Source organism: Microtus oregoni, unplaced genomic scaffold, assembly GCF_018167655.1.
Source record: "Microtus oregoni isolate MIOR12 unplaced genomic scaffold, Mior012 000019F_ref0000042, whole genome shotgun sequence".
NCBI lineage: Eukaryota > Metazoa > Chordata > Mammalia > Rodentia > Cricetidae > Microtus > Microtus oregoni.
In genome coordinates, this window is record NW_024543078.1 from 36,040,930 (window position 1) to 36,068,210 (window position 27,281).

The following is a 27,281-nucleotide window of genomic DNA, read 5'->3' on the forward strand; positions in this document are numbered from 1 at the left end:
ATATGTAACCAGTAATCAATCTCTCTCTCTCTCTCTCTCTCTCTCTCTCTCTCTCTCTCTCCCTCCCTCTTGGATTTTTGAGATAGGGTTTCTCTGTGTAACTTTGGAACCTGTCCTGGAACTCGCTCTGTAGACTGGCCTCAAACTCACAGAGATCCGCCTGCCTCTACCACCCGAGTGCTGGTATTGAAGGTGTGTGCCACCACCGCCTGGCAGATTGCTGGATCTTATTTTGATTCTATTTTTAGTGTTTTGGACATGGTCTTGTGTTATCCAAGTTGACTTCACTCTGTAGCCAAGGATGATTTTGACCTTCTGATCTTGTCTCTACCTCCCAAGTGCTGGAATTACAGGCATGTACCACTGCTCCAGGTATATGTAGTCATGAGGTAGGGGGATCAAACCCAGGGTTTCACGTATGTCTGGCAGTACTCTGCTAACTGGGCTACATCACAGCCCCACTTTTATTTTTGGTTTTAAGTATTTTCATTTGTTTTCCATACTGTCTTTACTGGCTGACATCCCAGCCAACAGTGAAGGTCCCTTTCCTCTACATTTTCGCCAGCATTTGTTGGCCTGTCCTAGATGATAATACTCATCCTAAAAGGAACTGTATTCTTTCTTCATGTCTGTTTATTTTGGGCATGCAGTGGTGCTGGATGTTTGATTTGGGCCTTATTCATGTTAAACATACAAGCATACATTTACCATTGAGCAATACACTTCAACCCTTCTTTGTGAGCTAACTCTGTGTGTGTGTGTGTGTGCGCGCGCTCGTGCGTGCGTGTGTGTGGTGTGTACATGTGGAGGCCAGAGGTCTATGTTTGCTGTCTTTCTCTATTGTACACCACCTTATATTTTGAGACAGGGTTTCTTACTAAATCTGGAGCTCACTGATCGGCTAGACTGCTTGATCATTGAGCCCCTGGGATCCTCCTGCCTCTGTCATTCTCTGCTATGCCTGTTTTTTTATATGGCTACTGGGGTCCAAAATTCAGTCCCTCATGCTTGTGCAGTGAGCACTTTATCTGCTGAACCACCTCCTCAGACTGCATACTTCTGTTTTAATATACATTTCGTAGGGGATTAGTGAAGTTGGATGTTTTTTCATATACCTGCTGGCCATTTGTATATATGTCTTTTTTGTTTGTTTTGAGACAGCATTTTATTATGTTATTTTGGCTAGCCTAGAACTTGCTCTGTAGATCAGGTTGGTCTTGAACCTGATCTGCCTACCTCTGCCTCCCGAGTGCTGGGATTGGAGGTGAGCTCCTTATTATCTGAAAATTCATACTTGCATGCAATGAAATCTGATCACTATCCACCTCTATTTCCCCTCCAACTTCTTCTGAATCCCACTACACATCCTTCTCTCAACTTCCTTTCTTCTTCTTCCTTTAAAAATATTAAAATTTAGCTGGTTGGCGGTAGCACACGCCTTTAATCCCAGCACTCGGGAGGCAGAGGCAGGTGGAGCTCTGTGAGTTTGAGGCCAGCCTGGTCAACAAGAGCTAGTTCCAGGACAGTCTCCAAAGCTACAGAGAATCCCTGTCTTGAAAAACCAATACATATATGTTTATGTGCATGTGTGTGCACATGCTTGTCTGTATGCGAAACCTGCACTATTACATTTGTTTTTGCATTTGATTTGTGGATTTGTGGCAATTTTCTCTGGCGAAAGTACTAAAGAAAGTCTTGTCTCATACAAATGAGATACTTGCATGTATTTTTTCTTGATATACTAAAACTTGCCGGAGTCTAAAGTTTGGTTGGGTAATTTATATGAATGAACTTTTAGGACTTTACTGCACTAAAATTCATGGGTCTGTCTTCTACTTGGAATGGGTATGATTTGGTAACATACTGAATTGATTGTATGGAAAATACTAGTTCACTGGATTATGTAGCATTCTTGGCTCATTTCATTATGTTATCAAATATTCATTTTTGCTAGTATTACCACTCATCTCAGTAGAAAAAAACTCTTTTGTTTTGTTTTGAGACAGGGTTTCTCAGACTCCTGGATCTTCCTCTGTAGACCAGGCTGACCTTGAATTTAGAAATTTGCCTGCCTTTGCTTCCCAAGTGCTGGGATTAAAGGTGTGCATCTGTTGTTTTATTTTTATAACAAAGCACCACCAGTTGATTTTATTATTGTAATAAATACAATAATCTGTTTTACATGAAGTTAAAAACTTCATTGAAGTTTTGAGGCAATTAAGCCAAATAACCAACTATGACAAACTGGAGGTTGCAGGCTAACCATTCTTTCATGTAAAAATAGTGTTTCTTAAAGTAAGAAACCAGTTCACCTGCAGCTTGGACGATGGCAGAAGGCTCTTCCTTGAGATAATGTAGGTCCCAGGATTTTCTTTTTGAGTGGTGAAATGTTGGGATAGGATAAAGGAGGCGTTTGCATAACACTGATGCTATTACGTGCCACTGGCTTGTTTGCTTTAACTTGATTAATTAACTGTTCTGTGAATTTCAGCTCAATAAACTTTGAAAAAAGGGCTTCATACGGAATTTCCATTTCAACATACGGAAGAGCAAAAGGCTTGTCATCAAAGGCCTGGAGCCAATGAAATTAACTTTTTTTTTTTTAACTGCTTTATAAAAGACATTCTTAAGTGAAACTGACATATTGTTTAGTACCAGCCCATTTTGTGAGGAATACAATGGCTGTTAGGACACAGTGTACTGGTGCTTTCTGACAAAGCACCAGCAATTTAAACTAGAGTCCTTTTGGGGCGTTGGTTTAAATATCAACATGGGGAAAAGACAATAGTTAATTAGTATTATTATGAAAAGAGTTTTAACCCATATAGACCCTCGAGAATTTCAGGTTACCTGAAGAACCTGTGGACCACATCTTGAAACCCGTTGTTCTACACTGAATTAGGACTGAAATTGAACTGATCCACTCCAATCAGTAGGGACAGCATGTGTTGTCTGAAAAATCCTGGGAGATAGTTTATACTTACTGGAAATTTTAATTTAAGCTCACACACAGGGCTCTGTTCTCCTTGTTTTATATTCATATCACTGGATACAGAATAAAAGTAACAATTCTAATAATGGCATATAGTTTATATTATTTTTAAAAATACCCACTTTCATGATTTTGGTTAAAGTAATTATATTCTCATTAAAGTCTCTGTAATATTTTCTTGAATATAGATAGGTTCCTTTCTTGCTTGTTAAAAACAGGCCCTGATACACACACACACACACACACACACATATATCACGACAATTAAAAAAAAAGAAACCATGAATTTTAAAGAGGGAATCATGGTACCTGGCAGGGTTTGAAGGTGTGAGGGCCAGCCGTGATAATTGGTCATCAAAAGGAAATTCTTTACTTCCAACCACATCACCTGGGACTCTGAATTTAAATAGGAGGCCTGGGTCTCAGTGGTTTGCCCTGAAGCAATACCTGGTGGCAGAAAAGAACCACAGGCTGAGATAACCCGACCCTCACCCAAGGGCAGGACATTAAAAGGAAATGCCTGATATTCCAACCGCTGTAGATAGGATCACCCGCCAGCACCTCACTAGGGCACCCCTAGACAAATGTCAGCCAATCAGGGGTCCTGAACCTCAGAGACCCCTCACCCCTACCTTTACTACTATAAAAACCCAATTCTTGGGGCTCTCTGGTTATTCCAATACATTGGACATACCGAGAGACCGAGTTTGCAAACTTGATTAAAAAGGCTCTTTGCTTTTACATATGAGACTCAGTTTCCTTTGTTGGCTTTTGTGGCTTTGTTATACCCATGGATTTAGGTATGACAAAGGGAGAAAAGGGAAGGGGGAAATGATGTAATCATATATAATCTCCCAAAACTTAAAGGCCTAGAAACAAACCTACAAAATGATATTTCAATCCATGGTTAAGCTCTTTCGCGGGCACTATGAGAGTGAATATGCCATAGTTCATGTAACTTGGGCTGGGGCTATGCAAAATTAGTTGGATAAGATAGGCAGTCCCAAAATTTTGCTGTCTATCCTGAATTCACATCTAAACAATTTTGAATCAGGAAACATGACTTCATTTCAATTTCTGCCTGCTTTGGACAAGTTGTTTTTCAGCAGCTGGAAACTTACTGTGTTGATGAGCCAGATTGGCAGGTAAAGAGGATGCTACTGAAGTTTGTGAGGACTGGAGGCTAAGCCACAAAAGCTTCTCAGCAGGGCCTAGTGTTTTTAGGGATTGAAGGACTCCCAGGAGGACTTGGAGGCTCTGGGAAGCTTCCACACTCCTTCGGTCAGCCTTTCCATCTTGGGTTACTTCAAAGAGTCTTCAAGAAGCTGGGAGAAGCCGGGCGGTGGTGGCGCACGCCTTTAATCCCAGCACTCGGGAGGCAGAGGCAGGCGGATCTCTGTGAGTTCGAGGCCAGCCTGGTCTACAAGAGCTAGTTCCAGGACAGGAACCAAAAGCTACGGAGAAACCCTGTCTCAAAAAATCAAAAAAAAAAAGAAGCTGGGAGAATATTTTTCACTCTTGAATATAGCAGGAGAGAGTGAAGTGAAGGATAGCAGGAAAGGGGAGAGGAAGGTCAGGCGGGGAGAAGAAGCCCCTTATGTTAAACATGGGCAGTGAGACAGCCCTCTGGAACTGGCTTGCTTTTCCTCTCTTCCTGGGACTCTACCTTGGGTTTTGTCTTCTGCATGCAAGGATCTTATTCACTGGTTTAGTTTGTTTATAAAATATAAAATGTCCTCAAATCTTGGAACTAGAGAAATGGCTCAGTGGTTAAGAGCACTGGCTACTCTTGCAGAAGATCTGGGTTTGCTTCCCAGTATCTACATTGTGTCTCCCAACTATTTGTAACTGCATTTCCAAGGGATCTGATGCTCTCATCTGACCTCCAGGGGTACCAGACACACACATGACACACAGACATACAGGCAGGCAAAACATTCACACACATAAAATAAACAAATCTAAAAAACTCTTCAAATCCATTACATCAGAAAACTTTTACACAGCTCTGTGTGCTAAGCAAAGTAGCGACAATGACCACATGGGTGACGAAAACCGGAGGACAGGAAAAGGAAATGAGAAACAAGTTAGTACCAGGATTCAAATTTAAATCATCATACTTAGCCTCGTTCTCTTCGTTTTGTCTTCTTAGCACTTGTCCTTGAAATCTATTTTGTGATGAGAGAAATGGACTTTAGCACCTTGTGCATCCTAAGCACACATTCTACATCCCTAGGCCCCATGAAGTGAGTTTTCCAGGCCATGCAGCAGTTTGCTGCTTTGTTTTCAGAGACGATTTGCTAACATTCACCTTATAGATTAGCCATAGTGGGGATGAAGTGTAGGATAATGTTCAGAGATGTCCCCCAGAGTCAGATTGCTTGAGTTCAACCCCAGCCTTCGCATCTCGGGTACAGCATGAGGTTGAGGTGAATGTGACATTAGATTTACATAGAAAATGCTCACATAGCTTAATGCACACTGAAAGATTCAATGCATACTGCGAATTCATGGGTACAGGCAAATTCCTTTGAATGCTTTAAATACTGGTTGAGTGATGTGGGATTCTCCTCTGTATGTTGTGAATACCATTGGTTAATAAAGAAACTGTCCTGAGTCAGTAACAGAGCTAGGCAGGGAGAACTAAACTGAATGCTGGGAGGAAGAAGGCGGAGTTAGAGAGAAGCCATGAAGCCTCTGGAGACAGACACTGGGAACTTTAGCCAGTAAGCCACAGCCTCGTGGCGATACACAGATTAGTAGAAATGGGTTAAACTAAGATGTAAGAGTTAGCCAATAAGAAGTTAGAGCTAATGGGCCAAGCAGTGATTTAATTAATACAATTTTTGTGTGATTATTTCAGAGCTGAACAGCTGGGAACCAACAAGTGGCTTCCTCCTACAGTTGAGTATCCAGTTAAAGGTTTCCTTTCTCACTCCAGATCAAAAAGCAAATTGTTATTCTTGGTAAAAAGAGATGAAAGTGCACATGGCACCCTCTGCCCATGGTCCTGGCAGTGGTGGCACATGCCTTTCATTCCAGCACTTGGAAAGCAGAGGCAGGTGGATCTCTGCGGGTTTGTAGGCCAGCCTGGTCTACAAAGTGAGTTCCAGGACAACCAACACTGCTACACAGAGAAACCCTATCTGGAAAAATTAAAAAAAAATAAGAGAGAGGGAGAGAGATATGAAGGTGACACACCAACTCATTTGCTCTTGTGGGGACTGTGGGACTGGGGGGAGTGGTTGAACTGTCCACCCAGAGCCACTTCATCAGTAGCTATCTATCCAACATGGGGTTGCCCTGGCAGTTAAGTCCTAGTTCCAGTCCAATCAGTGGCCACCCATTGGGAGCAGCCCATTTATTATTCTATGTTTCATTTCATTCATCCATCTGGTGTCCAATTTTTTTTCCTGTCCCACAAAGGCCATGATGATATACACAGGGGAACTCAGGACAGTGGCATCTAAAGTGAAAGCCTAGGATTTGTTCCTATCACTACTAGGTCTTCTTTTTAGGTCTGAAAGAGGAGCTGCAATCATTGTACTTCAGTTTTATTTAACCTTGTGCTTTTCTAGTGAAGGTGAAAACTGACACACAATCCACTGCCTGGAAGAGGAGGAAGACAGCGGTTTCTCAGGGAACAAGGGGAAGTCTTTCCTAACTTCGAACTGTGATGCGGTGCCTTCCCGAGATTTTCTGATGTTGTGGGCAGCACAACCCAGTGAGTGATAGTATAGTTTTGTTATCAGCTGGGCTTGGGTTTGAATTTTTAGTTAAATTCAGCTGATTCTGGGTTTTAACATTTTTCATTTGTAAAGTGGAGATAGCCTTTACCCATTAAAGCTGTGAAGATTCAGCTAGATAAAATATAAATACCTGTTATTCCTTAGTTAATTAGGAGATTTGTTTGGTTATTGTGTTGCACAATTCTAGGTCTAGAGAGACCTGGGACTCACTAAGATCCACCTACCTCTGCCTCCCAAGTGCTGGGATTAAAGGCCAGGGCCAAACCGCCAAACACATCCTTCTTTTTCTAATAGTTCTTAAATTCCAGGGAGACAGAAAGGCAATGATGTTGAATACAAAGAAACAAATAATTGCAGAGTGCCGAGGAAGAAAAAAAAACAATGTAACAAACACAAGGATGAATTTCATTCACTGGTTTTCTGGAAAAGTCAAGGATTTAACTGAGGGAAAGAGAGAAGGTCGGGTTTTATTGGAACCTAAGGCAGTAGTTCTTAACTCGTAATGCTGCAACCCTTAAATATAGTTTCTCATGTTGTGGTGACCCCCAACCATAAAATTATTTTCCTTACTACTTCATAACTATAATTTTGCTACTGTTGTGAATCGTAATGGACATATCTAATGTGCAGAGTATCTGATATGCCACCCCTGTGAAATGGTTGTTGGATCCCCAAGGGGTTACAACCCAGAGGTTCTGAACTGCTGACCTAAATTAGTACAGTTTTGGACTATGGGATTCTTCTGCAGGTTAGTTTGAGTAATTTTTTTTTTTTTGCTTTTGTTTGAGCACTGAGATTTTTATTAGGAGCTGAGATTGAGGCAGTTTGAACTTGTATTCTGAGCATAACCTGTAGCACACTATATTTACATGCACCGTATTAAATTAGTTTTATATTGCCTATACCTGCTGGGGAAATAATATCACTACTGTTCTAATAGAGAGTAGAGTAAGCTAAGGTGCTGTCTTGAGTTACTAAGCTAGTAAAAGAAGCCTCCTGAACATCTTTTTAGTCTTTGGTTTTCTTTTTCTTAATTCGTAACGGTTCATCTAGTCAGTTCCCATTTTTCTATTCTTTTTTCACTCATCTGCGGTTGCTTCAACGCAGCCACTTTCTGCCAACCTGCAGCCCCGCCCACATTCCGGGGCGTGACCAACTCGCCAGGCTCCGCCCCCGTCCATCCCGTGACAGCCAGCCCACTTCTATCCGCCCCCGACGGCCGACAGCGCCGGAGCGTGCGCGCGCGCCCCCGCCAGCAGCTCCGATCTGTCTCGGGCGCGCGCTCTGTGTGGCCGCTGCCGCCATGTTGTTGTGGTTGTGAGAAGGCGGCGGCAGCGGCGGCAGCGGAGTAGCCGGCAGAGACGCTCCAGCGGCCCAGGCGCTGCCCCACGCCGGCCCTGGCTGGCAGCCTCGTGGGGTGGCGGAGGAGGCCGTGCGGTGGCGGGCCTCGCCATGTCCTGCTACCTGGTAAGAAGCCCACCGCCCCGACTCCGGTGGCGAGGAGGTGCTGGAGGAGGGGCGGGCCTCGGCCGGGCGCGGCGGCTGTCACCGGCTGAGGAGGCGGTGGCAAGCGGGGGGCTGGGGTGGCCTCGGCCGCCCGGGCGAGCTGGCGGAGTGGATCGCAGAGGCCCGACCGGGCGACGCGGGGGAGGCGGGGTTGCCGAGCTCGGCGGCCATCCTGAACCTGGCGGCCGGTAGCACTCAGAATGTGGGGCGCTACCCCTAGAGCGCCCTGGAAAATGCTTCCGGGCCCCCGGGAGGTGAGTGTGTGGCCCGAGGCCCTGGCTGCGCCGGAGGGAGAGGCTGGAGGTCGTGCTGTTGGAACCTTCGGGCAAGCGGTGCGGGCCTCAGCCTGACTGCAGCAGGGCATCCTCCTGACCTGGGAGTGCTCGAAGGGGAATGAAAGTTCAGGGGTGCGTGAAGGAGTTCAGGGAACACTAGTCAAATGGCGCTGCAAAATATGAATGTTATTTCTTGGGTTGAAATTGTGCTGGACATATTGCATTTCGGGACCCAACATGATTTTGTTGGTTGGGGTCTGAAAACTTGTTTCACAGTTAGGGGGTAGCGTTGGCACTCTGGAGGCTGTCCATCTCACTTGGGAGTTAGATCTTGATGTTCAGTCGTCTTCAGACTGAAGTTTACAGTCTACTTTTCCTACTATCTTGACACCCACTTGGTTTTTTTTTTTTTTGATGTGTAGCCTTTTGTATTAAAAAGTGCATATGTTCTTGTAGTGGAGGTCCAACTTTGTTTCTCACCATGAGAACAGTGACCCGTCAGAGGTTATGATTGAGTTATATAGAAGGTGATTATCCAAAAAGACCCACCCTCTTGTGCTTTTACTTGGAGGCCAAATGAGTTGGTGGCCGAAGAAAGACTTCTTTTCGATGGCTTGAGCGAATATAAGAGTTTGCAGGGTGACACCGTTTTGGGTAAATGTTGTGCAGTATATTATTAGGCTAAGTGTGGAATCTTCTGGAAGGTTGGATTGATTGCCTATGAAGACATCTACCATTTTTACATTTAGGTAACCCTGAGCGTTGTGAGCCGCATAGTTATTTTGTTCATAAGGCGTTAGAACACAGTTTATCAAGTTGGCTGCTAACTGAGGGTATGTCCAGAGAGGCATTGGACGGCAGAGCCTAGAGGAAAGGAGGGGAAGTGAGGCGTGAAGTCGATTTTCTGCCCGCAGAGAGGGGTCCTGAAGGCGCTTTCTAACATACCAACATTGTAGTTACTCCTGAACCATCTGACTCAGGTTTCTAGTAAAGTGGAGGCTAGGAGGGTGTGTTACAGTCATTTGAGACCAGGGTTGTGAACCTGGAAGGTGTACAGTGGATTGTGAAAAGTTCTTGAGATTTGCCTCAGGCTGTGAGGTGTGGTAAAGTCAGTTTAAAAACCTGCTTAGAGTCCTGGTTAATACTTCGTGTGGTAAAGTGGAATTCTGAGTTGTCAAGGGATGTATTCATACTTCAGAGGGGTGTGTTGAGGATTGTTGCAGTTTTGGAAGAGGTGAAAGAAGGTGTTGTTACTGTTGCATAGGGTCCGCATCCTGTCATACTACAGAGAAGTAGTTTTAGAGAGGTACACCTGGTTTCAGTAAAGATCAGAAGCCTTTTGTTTCCTGATGTCCCCACTACTTAGCCCAGTTCTCAGCAGAATTTTCTTTCCAGATTATTTCTTTAAGCAAATGAATAGTATTGATATGAGAAAAATCGGTTATTAAAATTATGTGATGTCTTACATTGAAGAGGGAGTTTTCAGTCTTTGCAACTTTGACTTTTCCTTAAGAGATTCTGTTTTCTGTAGACTGTGAACTGTTTTTGAGTCTTAATGTATTTAAAATTTTAGGTGTTAGCTGGACGGTGGTGGTAGCTGGACGGTGGTGGTAGCTGGACGGTGGTGGTAGCTGGACGGTGGTGGTAGCTGGACGGTGGTGGTAGCTGGACGGTGGTGGTAGCTGGACGGTGGTGGCGCACACCTTTAATCCCAGTACTCAGGTAGAGAGACAGGCGGATTTCTTTGAGCTCGAGATCAACTTGGTCTACAGAGCAAGTTCCAGGACAGGTTTCAAAGCTGCAGACCCCACCCTCCCACAAAAAAAAAAAAAAAAAACAACCCGCCAAAACTTTAGGTGCTAACACATTGTATTGAATTTAGAGGTAGTATACACACTGGTGGGAAATTCTGCATTGATCATGGATTGTGATTTCATTGCATCATTAATTGTTGTTGGGATATTACTTCTCTGGACTTGAGTTTCCTTATCTAGATAATTTAGAGCTCATATTTAGGCTAATTTTACACATTTTAAATTACTTTTATATATAGGAAAGTGCATCTTTTATTTAAAAGAAACAACAACTCAGGCGAAAATTGCCAGGCCATATAAATAAGTGCCACATTAGCCAGGGCTTAATAGTAAGACTCTGAGAGATGGCTCGCTGGGTAAAGACACCTACTGCTAGGCCTGATGCTGAGAGATGGCTCGCTGGGTAAAGACACCTACTGCCAGGCCCGCCAACCTGAGTTTGATCCCCTGGACCCATGTGGTGGAAGGAAAGAACAATTCCAAGTTTTCTTCTGGCCTCCACATATGCGCAGTGGCTCACATGACTACACATGCACACACAAAAGTTTAAAAAGTAAACAAAACCCTTGCCCTAAAATCCCAGAAACAATATTCTGTCTTGAGTTTTGCTTTTAGCTTGTGGATTTTATACATTTCCTAAAAGTGCTCTGGAACTTGAGTGCATGTTGCAAATATGCAGAAACAACATACTTATGCTGTTGTAATACTCTTAATGTTGAAATCAAGTTGGGTTTCACTGAGGGAACTTCGTAATTTGGTATGAAGCCATACTGAGAATGTTTTGGAGAAGTTTGCAATCTGTGTGGCTGTTTTTTTTTTTTTTTTAACATATTACCCGGTTCTGTAATTTTAAATGGTGAATTCATTTTTAAGTTTTAGAAATTGTATTTATTTATTTGTGCGTATGAATGTGGGTGCATGCATGCCATGGTACACATGTGTAGGTCAGAGGACAGCTTGTAGGAGTTTATTCTCTCCATTCATCATGTGGGTTCTGGGGATGGAACTCAGCTTGTCAGATTTGCTATTTCCCATGCTTCTATGGTGAATTTCTATGTAATTTCATAATCAGTGAAACATTGATTTAGAATTAAGTTTGAGGTCACTTCCATATTGGATTGAACTAGGTTTCCTAGTAATTCAAGACAACTACTAGAATTATTAACATGTCATTGCTATTTTTAATATTAATTTTGTGATTTTGATACTGATGCTTTCATTTTTATTTTTATACTGTATTTGTACTTCTAAGTTCATAATTGTATTCTATACTACAAATGAAAATTGTTTTATCATGATAGTGGATAGAACAGTAAGTTTTGATTCTACCTAGTGTTACTCATTAACCCCCGCTCTTTTTTTCTGGGAAGCCATGTAACATTCCCTCATTTTTAGAGGAAGAACAGTGTCTACTTATTTCATCTGTTGTGAGGGAAGATCAACTGGAATGGTGTATATGAAAAACAACCTAAAAATGTAATGATGTTAGAATCCCATTGCATTAGAATTTTTTAAAAAATAATTTACTTTTATGTGCATTAGTATTTTGCCTGCATGTATGTCTATGTAAGGGTATTGTATCCCTTGGAACTGGAATTACACAGATAGCTGTGAGCCACCATGTGGGTGCTGGGAATTGAATCTGGATCCTGAAAGAACAGCCAGTGCTCTTAACCTTTGAGTCATCTCTCCAGCCCCTAGAATTCTTTTTAAAAAGATTTTCATGAAAGAGTTGGTTTGTCTACTTTAATCCCAGCACTTGGGAGGCAGAGGCAGGCGGATATCTGTGAGTTCGAGGACAGCCTCATCTACATAGCTAGTTACAGGACAGCCAGGGCCATACAGAGAAACCTTGTCTCACTGCCCCGCCTCAATAAACAGAGTTGGCTTGTGAGCATTGGTAAACCAGATGCATGTTTTTAAATGCAGAATTTCCTAATGCCATTGAAAAGGCAACAGAAGTGGAGAAACCTTGCAATACTTGTATCTGTTAATAGTGGATCTCATCTTGCAGTATGAGCCCTGGTTGGGCCTTGCTACTGGAACTGGAGTAAAGCCTGTCAATTCAGATGCCGATAAGGATTATGTAGAATAGACTTACTATATTTGATCTTTTTTCTTATTTTGGAGCCTGTGGTGGAAAATGGATGGAGCAAAGAGCTTAGCATGTTCTGTGTATAGTTTTAGATGTGTTTTTGTTCCTTTTTAAAATTTTTATTTTATTTTATGTGTATGTGTGTATACCATGTATGTACTAGAGCCTGTGGAGGTTAAAGAGAAAGCAGATCCCCTGGAGAGTTGAAGATGGTTATGAGCCTTCATGTGGTTTCTGGGCACCAAACCCAAGTTCTCTGCAATTTCTTCAGCCCCAAAACTGTGTTTTCTAAATGTTGAGTGACATATTACAGGTTAATGCAATCAGTGTGGTTATTTAAAAAAGTATTAAAAAGATAAGTTAGTACAATGCTAATGGTAAAACTGTTGGTTTGAGGACTATGTTTATTACTGTTATCATCATCATCATCTAAATCTATATTGGGTGTGGATGTACACCTTTAATCCCAGCACTCTGGAAGCAGAGGCAGAGGCATGAGGATCTTTGAGTTTGAGGGCAGCCTGATGTACATGTAGAGTTCTAGGCCAGCCAGGGCTGCATAGATATGTGCAGGTATATATGTGTGTACATGTGTCTTAGAGCAGAGGCTAGACGTTAACTTTGGGTATCAGTCTTTGAGAACTGCCCATCTTGTATTTTGAGACAGTCTCTCATTGGGCCCTGGTACTGTGTATTTGAATTTGTCTAAGCTGACCAACTGGCTGACCTTCCAGCTCTAAATATCTGCCTATTCATGCTTCCTCACCAGTGCTGGGATTATAAACATGGGGCACCAACACACAGAGTTTTAGGGGGTTTCTGGGGATTGAACTTGAGTTCTCATAACTGTGTGACAAGCACTTTACCTATTGAACTATCTCCCTAGCCTTGTAACTTTCTTTTTAGGTTTAACATTTTTTTTTTACTATATTTTTATTTAGTATGTGGGTATGTGTGTGTTCATGTGCAGGTATGGATGTAGGTAGGCATCTTAAGTGTCAGAGGACAACTTGTGGAAGTCACTTCGCTCTACCTTGTTTGTTTTGTCCCAAGGAGTCAACTAAAGTTGTCACTCTTGGTGACAGCAGGCCTCTTTATCTGCTGAACCATCTTACTGACCCTAAGTTGTTTAAAAATGTCTTGTCTTCTTAGTGTTATAGTTTCATTCATGTATAACATTGTACTTTTCATGTAAATTCATTTACCCTTTGCATTTGCTTCCGCTCTTCTTATGGTGGACTTCTTGCTCCCACCTTGTTTGATTTCATGTTTTCATGTCATGTATATGTATATGTATATATATTATGTATAAACACACACATATATTGTTAAATTTGGATTTCACATAGGATGGAATAGATGTTATTTTCCTTCCTTCTTTTTACCTTTTCTTTTCCTCTCCACCCTCCTCTCCTCAGCTTTCTTCTCCTCATATAGTTTCTTTTAAAATGAAATTACTTCTGATTATGAGTTTTATAGTATATGTAAATTGTAAAAAAAAATCACAAGATGCTGGGTGTGGTGGTGCACATATGTAATCTCAGTGCTTGGGAGAGAGGTGGATGCAAGAGGATTGGTTTAAGGCTAACCTTATCCCCATAGTGAATTTAAAGCCAGTTTGGGCTACAAGAGATTCTGTCTGAAAAAGTAAACAAACAAAACACACAACCAAACCCAGGCAACCAACCCAATGACAAACCAGTTGAACCATTCCAGGAGAATACATAAAAGTAGAGATGGTCTGTCCAACTTGAATTATAACTCTTTGATTATGCATTTTCTATTGGAATACTTACAAGAAAAGCTTTCCATGTGAAATTTATATTTTTATAATGGAGATTTAGTATTCTTTAATCAGAGTTTATAGCAGTTTTTTGTTAATTTACATTGCCTTAATTTTTTAAAACAGTTCTGTGATGAACTTGTCTGGACATTTTCTGCATTTATGCTATTTTTTTATTCTTTTAAGTTTGCTTATCAGGTCAAAGGGTGTGTTTCTTGTTTTTGTTTCTTTCCTGGCTGTTGAATAATGAGCCTTGAACAATGCTTAGAACCTCCATCCCTTAAAATGGAGGTGTTTTAAAATTTGGATATAATGAAGCTATCATATTGATAGCATGGATGTCTTAATTTCCATCAACATGTTGGAACCTATTTTCATATGGCAATTTGCCATCTATATCTTATAATTGTGAGATTAAAGAGGATTAGTTTCCCTGTTCTTTTTTTCAGCACCAAGACTTAAACCTCTATAGTTAAACTCTGTGGAGGGGTAAACATGAGTTCAATCGCAAGCAATACTTTTAGGCCTTTGGCTTTTTGGTTGCTTGTCCCATCAGTGGAAAATTTGAACATTAATCTTCAATACCTTGGTGTTTAATTTATAAACTATATGTTTGTTTGTGTTTTATGAAATGTAGGACACAATATGAACAAGGATGAGAGTTAGAGATGAAGCTTAAATCCCTTTTTCTTTCACCCAGTGGAGCATCTTTGAGTTCCTCTTGAGGTTTGCTGTGTTTTGCTTTGGCTGTCAGTGTTTAAGATTTCTAAGATGGAATATTGTTTTTTTCTCTTTTTTTGAGATCAGGTTTCACCACGTGACTGACTAGACTGGAAGAACTGTTGTGTAGCCCAGTCTGGGCTCAAACTCACAGAGAGAGATTTACCTGCTACTGCCTCTCAGTGAGCGTTTCTCCAGTTTTACAAATAGTTCTGTTTAGTTGATTTATAAAGTGCCCCATGCAATTGAGAGTCTTGTTTTGTTTCTTTTTTTCTTTCTTTTTTTTCCTTTTCGACACAGGGTTTGTCTGTGTAACAGTCTTGGCTGTCCTGGAACTTGCTTTGTAGACCAGGCTGGCCTTGAACTCACAAAGATCTCCCTGTGTCTGTCTCTTGAGTGATGGGATTAATGCGTCCAGAGAGAGTTTATTTGTAATATAATAAGGGTAATATACACCTAAATCATCAACTTTATACTTTTTGTGATTGTTGACTAATTGAATTAAAAAAAGACAAATTGTATGACAGGAACCAGTATAAACAGTGTGAAATGGTTTGTGGAAAACAGTTTTGTTGTAATACATCCTTGTTCTTTTTAGAGTTCAGCTTTTGGAGACTGAGTGAAGTAATATGCTTTTGCCTTCCTTTGCTTGCAAAGTACCACAAGTAACCTGTTGTTTTAACTCTCTCTGTTTGGAAGGGCCTGGTCTATACCATTTTAAAAACGCTTTGTTGGATTGTGATAGTGATGACTCCTCCTCCTCTTAGTTTTTGGCCTGGGAATTGAACACAGAGCCTTATTCATCTTGGCAAGCACTCTGCCCCTGAGATGTATCCCCAGCCTGTTTATTGCTTTTTATTTTGAGACTGGATCTCTGAAGCCCAGGCTGGCCTTGTACTTGAGATTCTCCTGCCTATACCCCTTAAGTGTTAGGATTAGAAGCACATGGCTCATGCCAGGCGGTGGTGGTGGCACATACCTTTAGTCCCAGTTCTCGGGAGGCAGAGGCAAGCAGATAGTCTGAGTTGTAGTTCTACTAGCACAAAATAGAAGATAGTGGAGGCAAAGATAAGCTTGCAAAATATATTCCATAAATTGTTAGATTCAAATTATTAGAATGTTGAAATTTTCTTTTACTATCTGTATTGAGTCCTTTTAGGTTTTTGAAATGAAAGGCAACTTCAGGGAGAGGTGTTGGGTAGTAATGTGCCTGAGTGAGGCTGTGGAGAGATTGGCAACAGTTATTCTGTACTATACTCAGAAACAGCAGCTGGAGTGAGACTGTGGCAAATGGCTGGCCAATTAGACCCTTATAGGAAGTATACATCTGTTGATTAGTTGAATGTAGGCAAGAGAAATTTGAAGTTGGTATACTTTGGGCCTGCAAGAATAAATAGAAGTATGTTAATTGGAAAGGGAGTGGAGTCTGAGAGGCCCTCCCTGGATTGTCAAAGGGCTATGTGGGAGCCAGTCTTCCTTTGGAGTTAGCTCATCTGGGAACGAACTGTGGAGTAGCTCCCATGGTGGTGGGGGCAGGCACTGGCTTCCTCAGAGGTATTGCTGGTAGTTGGGATAACCTGAAACTGGTGCTCCTTCTTTAGGGGTTAGTTGACTGGGGTCTTCCAGGAATAGGGGTGCATTGTGGAACTGCCAAGTAATATTGTGACACCCTTGATGAGGGCCAACAGAATGTTTCCCAATATTGTGGAGCCCACCATGGTCAGTAGTCCACTTGGTGCAGCCAGCACACCACTGATGATGGAGTTCCAGGGGTCTTCTTTGCCCTGAAGCTGTATCAGGTAGCAGTTGATGGTGGAAGACAGTCCCCTACACTCTGCAAAGCTTACCTTCAATCAGAGGTACTTGGATCCTCCCAGAATTGATATTACCTCTGAATTGGTGTTGATTTTCATCAGATGCATTTTGAAAGCCTTTAATAGCTGGAAGATTACACCACCAACGAAACCCATAGTGAAGGTTCTATTGATATCATCAAGCAGGGTCATTTAGTCACACTGTCCAGTATTTACCTTTAAATACAATGATACTTCAAATTTTATGTTTGAGAAGTTTACTTTGAGAATGATTTATAGTTTAAGTTTGTGTTGTGTTCTCTCTCCCTCCCTCCCCCAAATCACTGGCCTTGAAGTCAGAGATCTGCCTGCCTCCTGGGGGGATTTGATGAATATGATTTTTGATAGTGTTGATAGGACTTTTTTTTATTACATCTGACTTGAATATATTTTCCTTGCAAGAAGGATAATTAAAGCATATATGAAAGAACATACTTGTGTGACTACATTACTGTAAAGTTTAAGAAATAGAGGGCTGGAACACTGGCTCAGCATTTTAGAGCACTTGTTGCTCTTGTTGAAGACCCTGATTCAGTTCCCAACTCCCCTGTGGTCTTTCCTAACCATCCATAAAACTCCAGTTCCAGGTGATCTGATGCTGTCTTCTGCCCTCCATGGACACTAGGCATGCATGTGGTACATATATACACAGGTAAAACACTTAACATATACATAAAATAAATTAATTAAAAACAAAAAGCAAACAATAGTAACAGACAAACAAGAAGAATCAGTCAGACAGAATTGAAAGATGGACCAGAAGTCAGAACAATCATCTTTGGCTTTGAGGACAAAAGAGAGGTGTGCTGGAAATATTCTGAGTTAAGATCTGAGTTGTTGATGTTATGACTGTGTTGAGTTTTTAAGAATCATTGAGTGATACTTGTGTGTCACTTTTTGTTTTTTTGAGACAAGTTTTCTCTGTGTAGCCTTGGCTATCCTGACACTCAGACCAGGCTGACCTTGAACTCAGGGCTCTGCCTGTCAAGTGCTGGGATTCAAGGCAGGTGACACCACACTGGGCTTTGGCTATGAGCACTTTTGTGTGAGCTGCTACACTTCAATTGAAAGCTTTGTTCTCTCTCCTTTAAATGTAGTATGTGCTTAAAGCCATCTACATCCCATCCATTCCATCCATCCATCTTTGAGATAAAGAGTCTCATGTAACTCAGGTTTGGCCTAGAGCTCTCTCAGTGTGGCAGAGAATGATCTTGAATTTCTAATCTTCCTGCCTCCACCTCTCTGGGATTAGAGACATGTTCCAGGTTGGTCTTTGAATTCGTAGGCTCAAGCAATTTTGCTTCATCCTCGTGAGTAGCTTGGATTACAGGGCCTTACTCATGGCCTTATTCATGCTATGCATACTTGCTATTTCGGGGTTACAGTACTACTGCTACTAGGCTGTATTGCCGAGCAAGAGAGCATGCGTTTCCCCTTTTATTTGGTGCTAGGGATTAAGCCAACAGCTTTGGCCATGACAAGTAAGCAGAAAACTTATTACTAAGCCGGCCAGCGGTGGTGCACGTTTTTAATCCCAGCACTTGGGAGGTAGAGGCAGGTGGATCTCTGTGAGTTCGAGGCCAGCCTGGTCTACAAGAGCTAGTTCCAGGACAGACTCCAAAGCCATCTCAAAAAATCAAAAACAACGACAACAACAAAACGTTTACTAAGATATACTTTATATACAGCAGTGTTGAGTTTGAGACACATAATTGTGTAAAAACCATTATGATCAAGAAAGAATAGTTTGTTTCATTATCTTAAACAATTTTTTTATGTTCCTTTATGTAGTTAATCTGGTCTGGCTACTTGTTTTGTCTGTATGGCATTTGACTATTTTAGAATTCTATATAAATAGAACCTTGTGGCATGTAACCTTTTTTTATTTTTTGAGATGATGTCTCGCTATATGTAGTCCTGACTGTCGTGAAACTTGCTCTATGTACTAGGCTGGCCTTGAACTTGCAGATTCTGCCTCTGAAGGGCAGAGGTTATAGGCCTATTATACTTAATATAGTGTAATTTGATAGTCATTTGTGTTCTGGTTATCAGTAATCAGTTTTTATTGTATAATAGTATTTTATTGTATGAATATGCCATAGTTTATTTATCCTTTAGCTTATTTGTGTTATTTTCAGGTTTTGTTAACTACAGATAAAGGTGCCAGAAAACTCCTTACGTGTACTCTTGTATGTATGCCCACATGTGTATTGTTTCATGGTTAAAAGAGTAAAGTGCCTGACACTGAGGAGATGGGCCAGTTGGAAGAGTGCTCGATAGAACTTACACAAGCCTGACTTTTGGGTCCCTATCACTCAAATAAAATCTAGGTGTGGTATGCGTCTGTCATCCCAGTGCTGAGCAAGGCAAAGGACCTTACTGGCCAGCAAGTCTAGTGGAATCATTGGGTTCTGGGGTCAGTGAGAGGGTCAGTCTCAGGAGATAACATGGAGAGTAATTGAGGAAGACATCTGATGCTGACCTCTGGCCTCCACATATGTGAACACAATACCAAACCATTCCAACATCTATAAATGTTTTGGAATACTCGAAACTGTCTGGGACACGTGTGAGCCTCAGGATGAACATATCTGGATTCTAGACATTTTGTAGCTTTAATACAGAATCTGAAAAGACTAGTAATTTCTTAGAATAGTGTCAGTTGTTTAGCAAATTTCATTTCTAGAAAAATTCACTAGAAGGGGAGGAAGGGAGGAGAAAGGAGAAAAATATATAGCTCAATAAGAACAAACAAAAAGAAAAAAGAAAAGGAAGGAAATTCTGGAACTTTGAAGACAGTTTGTGCCACCATGTATAGGTGTTGCCATTGGGAAAGCTGGGAAAAAGGTACAAGGGACATTTTGTGCTATTTTTGCAACTTCTGTGAGAGTAATTGCTTCAAAATAAAAAGTTAAAAAGTTAAAAAAAAAGAATAAGTGAGAATAAACTGTTTACATGAGCTGGGTTGTTGTGGTGCAAGCCTTTAATCCCAACACTTGGGAGGCAGAGGCAGGCGGATCTCTGTGAGTTTGAGGCCAGCCTGGTTTTAAGAGCTAGTTGCTAGTTCCAGGACAGGCTCCAAAGCTACAGCAAAACTCTGTCTCGAAAAACAACAACACCCCCCAAAACCAAAACCAACCAACCAAAACAACAACAGCAACAACAACCAAAAAACCAAAAACCAGAACAACAAAGAAACAAACTTTACTGGGGTTGGAGAGATGGCTCGGTGGTTAAGAGGATATGCTATCATCTGTAACTAGTTTCAGGAGATCTAACAGGACTCTAAGAGCATCAGTCATATGTGGTACACAGATGTACTGTGTACACATAAAATATACACATAAAATACTAGTTTTATAGTACTAGGCATATACACATAAAATACTAGTTTTATAGTACTAGGCATATACACATAAAATACTAGTTATATATGATTTATTTATTTCTGGTTTTTTGAGACAGGGTTTTTCTGTGTGACAGTCCTGGTGGTCCTGGAATTCACTCTATAGACCAGGTTGGCATCAAACTTAAAGAGATCCATCTGCCCTTTGTTTCTTGAGTGTTGGGATTAAAGGTATATGCTACCATGCCTGACACTAGTTTTTAAAATTTATAGGAAAAATTTAGTGTCTAAAGAGAACAGTACATGCAAATATTTATCTGCATTTTTTCATTTATACCCAAAACATTAATGATTTATTACTGTATTCAGAATAAGGAGATGATGTCTCAATTTGTTCTCTGGAATTGGTTTCTTTCTTCCTGCCTGTCCATGTGTCAGTTCATTCATCCATCCATATATCTGCCCATCTCAGTATTTTTACTTTTATTTTATTTTTATTTTTTGGTTTTTCGAGACAGGGTTTCTCTGTAGCTTTGGAGCCTGTCCTGGAACTAGCTCTTGTAAACCAAGCTGGTCTCGAACTCACAGAGATCCACCTGCCTCTGCCTCTCAAGTGCTGGGATTAAAGGCGTGCGCCACCACCGCCCTGCTTTATTTTTGTTTTTTGAGGTAGGATTTTTCTATGTAGTCTTGGCTGTCCTGGACTTGCTTTGTAGACCACACTGGCTGCTTACTCAGAGATCAAGGTGTGTACCACCATGCCTGGCTCAGTATTTATTTTATTTTACTGTCTCTAAGGATTGCTTTTATTTTTCTTTTTTTTCCCCCTTTAAAATTAATAGTATTCTCTTAAAAGGTACAGGGGCATAGACTTCCCTCACTTCAGTGATATTCTTGCCTGAAATGAGAAAGTTAATATGACTTTTCTGTCTTCAGGGTTATACAAATTTAAATGTGCTTTGCATAAATTCTACTCAAGAAAATTATCAGGAAGTTTTGCAGGACAGTTTTGGACACTGGCATACACAGTAATCTTCTCTCTGTATTGCTTACTTGTCTTTTTTCCCCTCAAATTTTTTATTTGTGTATGTGGGGAGGTTGTGTTACTCAAACATTTGAGTGGCTCGCTTTGATATGTCTCTGTATTCCCTGCTTGATAATTGAGGAAATCTTGAAATGTCACTGTTTCTACTCTACAAAAATAAGTTTTCATACTAAATCCAATAGAAAGCACATTGGCAATAGTGCAAAAGCTGACTCACTAAGAAGTAATGATAGACACTTGGAAGGGAATGACCTATCCCAGGATTCTATTTCAAAGCTTAATGTTGTGATTACATCAGTAAAAGGCAGCCAAGAAATCAAGATGAGATCTTGCTTGTACCTCCTGGGAGTAATGCTCCTCATAGCAAGGACCTTTCAGAATAGTATGCACTAGTATTTGGCTAGAGAGAAGAAGGTTCAGTGATTAAGAACATTTGTTCTTGCAGAAGACCTGGATTTGGGTTCCTAGCACCCACATGGCAGCTCACAGCCATCCATGACTCCAGTTCCAGGGGGCCAGTGCCTTCTGATCTCTGCAGGCACCAGGGTTACACAGGGTACACATACATACACAAAATACACATAAGGCAAAATACTTATACACATAAAGTAAATCTAAAAAATAAAATGAAAAATAAACCCCAGTTACTCAGTTACAATATGCAGGGGATTGAACCCTGTTACTGAACCTAGCCCTCTGCTGGTCTTTTGAATTGGCTGTGCATGTACTGGTTCCACTTAATTTCCTTTCCTTTCCTTTTCTTCCCTTCCCTTCTCTTCCTTTCCTTCCCTTTCCCCCTTTCCCTTTCCTTTCCTATTTTTTTCCTTTTCCCTTCCCTTTCCCCTTTCCCCTTCCCCTTCCCCTTCCCCTTTCCTTTCCTTTTTTTCTCTCCTTCTCCTTTCCCTTTCCTTTCCTTTTTCCTTTGTGTAGCCCTGACTGTCTGTCCTGGAAATCGTGCTTATAGACAAGACTGGCCTCAAATTCAGAGACATGCCTGTCTCTTGGGCCCATGTAATTTCTTATATGATTTAAACTTGTGTCTTTAAATTATTTATTAGTTAAGTTTATGACTTGAGAAAGTTATTTCTATCTGCCTCACTTTCCGTTTTTGTAAAACAAGGGGACTGTTATTTACTTTGTAGAATTGTAAGATTGATTGATAAATGGTAAAGTACTTAGAAGAATGCTCTGTATGTCTTGGCTATTACAAGCCAAGAATCTTGACTCATATATATGTTCTACAATGCTTCATTTTTGTTGACTCCAATTTTCAGAACTCAACATAACTTGGTGTTAATAAATAATAAACTTCACCTTGTATTTAATTCTTTATCATAAATGACCATAATATGCTGCTTATTAAAAATAGAATATTTTGTTGCCCTAGATTGTCCTTAAAAGACAATGTTAGGGGAGTGGAGAGATGGCTCAGTGGTTAAGAGCACTGACTGCTCTTCCAAAGGACCCAGGTTCAATTTCCAGCACCCATATGGCAGCTCATAACTGCCTGTAACTCCAGTTTCAGAGGATCTTAGCTTCAACAGACATATACAGCAAAACCCCCACTGTATACTAAATAAATAATCTAAAAAAAAGCAAGTAACTAAGTGCATCAGTAGTAGACCAGCCAAGAATTTGAGGTTGCCAGCTTTTATATAATACTTAATTGTTTTGAAATGATTTATTTTGAAACAAAGTAATTTAAAACCTAGATATGTGGGTAACTTTAGATTTCTTTCCACTTAAAAAAAATTCTTTTTTTTTTTTTAAAAGAACAACCATTTCTCTTCAGATACTTAGATTCTTGAATGCTTTATGGATGTTAGTGGCTGCCAGTGGTGATCAACAATAGTATGAATCTATACTATACTTTTAAATTTGGACCATTATTAAAGATATTGAAATATGAGATTACTAAATTGCCTTATTGATTTTTTGCATCTTTTCCTTGTTTCCCCATGGTAGGACTTTTTCAGTGACTTTTGTGACAGGGTTAGATATCCTTACTTTTACATTTAGTAGAATTGTTGTTAATTCCTAGATTTTATCCTTAAACCAGATTTTTTTTAAGCATGTAGAAATTATCTTACAATACTTAATTATATTAATAAAATGAATAGGATATTTGCTGGAGTTTTACATTTTTTGAAGTCTTTGCATTTAATTTATGACATCAAAGTAAATCAACATGGGACTGGAGAGAGATGGTTCAGTGGTTAAGAGTCCTTGCTGCTTTTACAGAGGACTTGAGTTTGATTCCAGCACCCACATGGTGGCTCCATGTAACACCAGTTCTAACTGACATCATCTTGCCTCTGTGGGTTCCAGATATGTATATAATATACACCACATACCTGGAGGCACAACACTTACAAAAACATATGTACACACAAAGTTTTTAAAAAAGAAAATTAGAAAAATAAGTCAACATATATAGTGGCCAAACCATTGGATTTTATATTCAGTAAGCATTTTCATTTCTTCTTCTTCTTTTTTTTTTTAAGTGTCTGAAAGGTAGAATATGTCTACCAGGCTAGCGCAGTTTTCTACTTGTTCCTCCTGTGCAGATTGGTATAAGGTACTGACATTTGATATTTATCTATATATCTATGTGTATATAGATAGATATTTTCCCCTTCACCTTCTCACTCAATTGATAACACAAATGATAAGAACAGCTATCAGTTTTCTTTTGGGCTTGTGAAGTTGGGACTGTCTCTAGCTGCCTGCCTCTCCATTCTTGCTCTGTCAGAGATAGGCGTCTAGCTGCACAGGGAGAGAATGAGGCCAGGCAAGTACCGAGTAGCATGAGATGAAGGACTGCATCTTGTGGCACCGAGCCTTCGAGGGCCTGGTGTCTTCATTCTTTGTTTCAGTGCTTCGCCTCGGTATCCTGTGAGGCAATAAATTCTGGTTCTGTTGGTTTGCTTGGCTTGGGTTTCTTTGATGTGTGTGAGTCTCAGGTTGGACATGTCTAAATGCTAGATCTTTTATAACTTACTACAGAATCTGAAAAACTAGGAGTTTTCATAGAATATTGTCAGTTATTTAGCAAACTTCATTCCTAGAAAAACCCACTTGGAATAAGTGAAAATAACCTGTTTATATAAATATTCCTTTTTGTTTGTTTGTTTTTCCGAGACAAGATTTCAAGCTTTGGAGCCTGTCCTGGAACTAGCTCTTGTAGACCAGGCTGGCCTCCAACTCACAGAGGTCCTCCTGCCTCTGCCTCCCTAGTGCTGGGATTAAAGTTTGTGCTACCACCACCCAGCTATATAAATATTCTTTTTTTTTTTTTTCGAGACAGGGCTTCTGTGTGGTTTTGGAGCCTGTCCTGGAACTAGCTCTTGTAGACCAGGCTGGTCTCGAACTCACAGAGATCCGCCTGCCTCTGCCTCCCAAGTGCTGGGATTAAAGGCGTGCGCCACCACCGCCCGGCTATATAAATATTCTTATGCTGTTAACTGTAAATCAAACATTTTCATTTTATTTTAAAAACTTATTGGGGCTGCAGAGATGGCTAAGTGGTTAAGAGCACCTGCTTTTGCAGAGGATTTGGATTTGTTCTCAGCACCAATGGCTCATAGCTGTCTGTAACTCCAGTTCCAGAGGATATGATGCCTGTTTTGACTTCTTTCATAAGGTTTATTTTATATGGTTGCTGGGAATTGAACTCCGAACCTCTGGAAGAGGAGTCCGTGCTCTTAACCTCTGAGCCATCTCTCCAGCTCAAGGTTTATTTTATGTACGTGAGTGCATACCTGATGCAGTTATGTTCATAAAATAAAAATAAATATCAGAAAGGTGGAGATCTATAGGGGAAGAGACGTTTGTCCTTTTTACATGCACTTGTGCACTCACACAGGTGCACTCTGCATCATGCTGCTCGTGTGCGCACACACCCAAAAGAGTAGTAATAAAATCACAAACTGTGATGCTGATTAGTTTTTCATGTGTATGTGTGTTCCTATCCCCTTTTCTTATGTATTTTCACTCTTTCATCATAATGACTTGTTTCATTTACCTTGATCTGACTGCTTGTTGCATTATGAGCTAAAGGTGAAAGATAAATTGTTGAAGCAAGGCAGGCAACTTTATCTGAAGAGTTGGCTGGCTGAGAAGATGGAAGACTTCACCAGATTCTGTCTGCTGGGAAGCTGATTTAGTAATGGCTTATATAATGATGGGTGTTCCCAGACTGGTAGATGACTTCATGGGACGTGGACAGGCCTGGGGAGAGCAGGCAGAACAGGGCAGATGGAGTACATCTGATTCTACTTACCAAGTCAGGAGATGCCTTTTATTCTGCAGGTCTCAACAACAAAGATGGTTATTTCCTTGAGCCATCTTGTCATGGATTAGTTTGCCAATTATGTAGTCACATATTATACAGTGTACAGATTAGAGAGGGAGCTTCCCTAGGCTCTCTCACCAATTGCTAAACTATAGTGTATTTTTGTCACCTCAGACTTCTGTATTTACAAAAATTTAAATTAGTCCAGTTATGGTGGTATAACTTGTTTGAGACTACTTTATTGTGGAATATTAGCTTATGATATGTTACATTCATTTATGCTGTGGAATATTTGTTTAACGATGCAAAGATGTGTTGTGTTCTTTTATGTTGAATTTGTTTAACTCTGTAAAGCTGTGTTACTTTGCCTTTCTAAAACACCTGATTGGTCTAATAAAGAGCTGAACAGCAGGTAGCTAGGCAGTAGAAAAGATAGGCAGGGCTGCCAGGCAAAGAGAATGAATAGGAGAAATCTAGGCTCAAGAGAAGAGAGAAGAGGGAGGAGCAAGAAAAGGAAAAAGAGGAGAGGAGGATACCAGGGGCCAGCCACACAGCCAGCCTTGGAGTAAGAAGGAAAGAAAGTATATAGAATAGGGAAAGGTAAAAAGCCCAGAGGCAAAAGGTAGATGGGATAATTTAAGAAAAGCTGGCTAGAAACAAGCCAAATTAAGGCCGGCCTTCATAAGTAAGAATAAGTCTCCATGTGATTATTTGGGAGCTAGGTGATGGGTCCCTAAAGAGTTAAAAAACAAAAAACAACAACCCTAAAAAATCCAGGCAAACAAAATACATGAAATTGTCTTGGAATTAGACAATAAATAGTACAGAACTGTGATCCCTGAAAGAACAGAAATAAATTACCTAAGTTTTATGATTGTCCAAGCTTGGTGCTTTGATGTACTTTCCTGAAAGAAGAAATTGGAATCCAAGGAGAGGAGGAGCCCTGTCCCAAGGGAACTTACAAGTTTTAGAAGGCTGCCGCGGCCCTTTGTCTCTCCTAAACTAGATGCCAGGCATTGAATGAGGTTCTCAAGTGTTGTCAAAAAAAAAATCATTATATAGTAAGCCACTACTTGGGAAGCATAAATGTAGCAGTTACATTACACAGGTGTTCCAGTGCTAAGCCACCAGAGTAAAAAGATGTCACTTAATTCTGGGCCTAACTTTCAGCTGAGAGCTTATTAGCAAGGCTAAGTTGGACCTATGATAAAGGGTGCTCTCTAGGCCTCTTCTAACAGAACTATAAAAAAGGCAAGCCTAGAAGAGTTCACATAAAGATATCTTTTCTTCTCTGAAACCAGGCCTGGTAGCTGATGTTTATAATCCCAGATACTAGGGAAGATTGATGCTGCAAGTTTCAGGCTAGTCTGAACAATAAAAAGTTAAAAAAAAAAAAGTAGAATACTTCCCTAGTACAATTGAAGTCATAGGTTTAATCTCAGTACCAAAAAATAAGGAAAAGGATATAGTTGTTTATTTCAGACTGGGTATAGTAACAATAAATTATGGATTTTGTGATATATTTAGAAGAAAAATTTATGATAATAGTTGGTTAGTTATTTTGCCAACTTGATACAAACTAGAGTCATCTGGGTAGAGGAAACACAATTGAGAAAAATACCCCTATCAAATTGGCCTGTGGGCAAGCCTAAGGGACATTTTCTTGATTGATGATTGATGTGGAAGAGCCCAGCCTACTATGGGCAGTACTACCCCTGGGGCTGCTCCTGGGAAGGCAGTCCTGGATAGTATTAGAAAACAGACTCAGCAAGCATGGGAGGCAAGCCAGTAAGTAGAGTTTTCCTCCGT

General features: G+C 40.6%; 1 protein-coding gene and 1 pseudogene across 2 annotated transcripts in view; one reads left to right on the forward strand and one right to left on the reverse strand.

The window, feature by feature from the left end:
• The first annotated feature begins 8,026 nt into the window (after positions 1 to 8,026).
• The window catches only part of LOC121459290 (myotubularin-related protein 3), a 114,977-nt gene continuing 95,722 nt past the window's right edge, over positions 8,027 to 27,281 (forward strand). For both annotated transcript variants that reach the window (XM_041668840.1, XM_041668842.1), the window contains exon 1: positions 8,027 to 8,208. The gene's annotated coding sequence lies outside the window, so the exon portion shown is untranslated. The remainder of the gene's footprint in view (positions 8,209 to 27,281) is intronic.
• Positions 16,483 to 16,904, reverse strand: LOC121459272 (annotated as a pseudogene).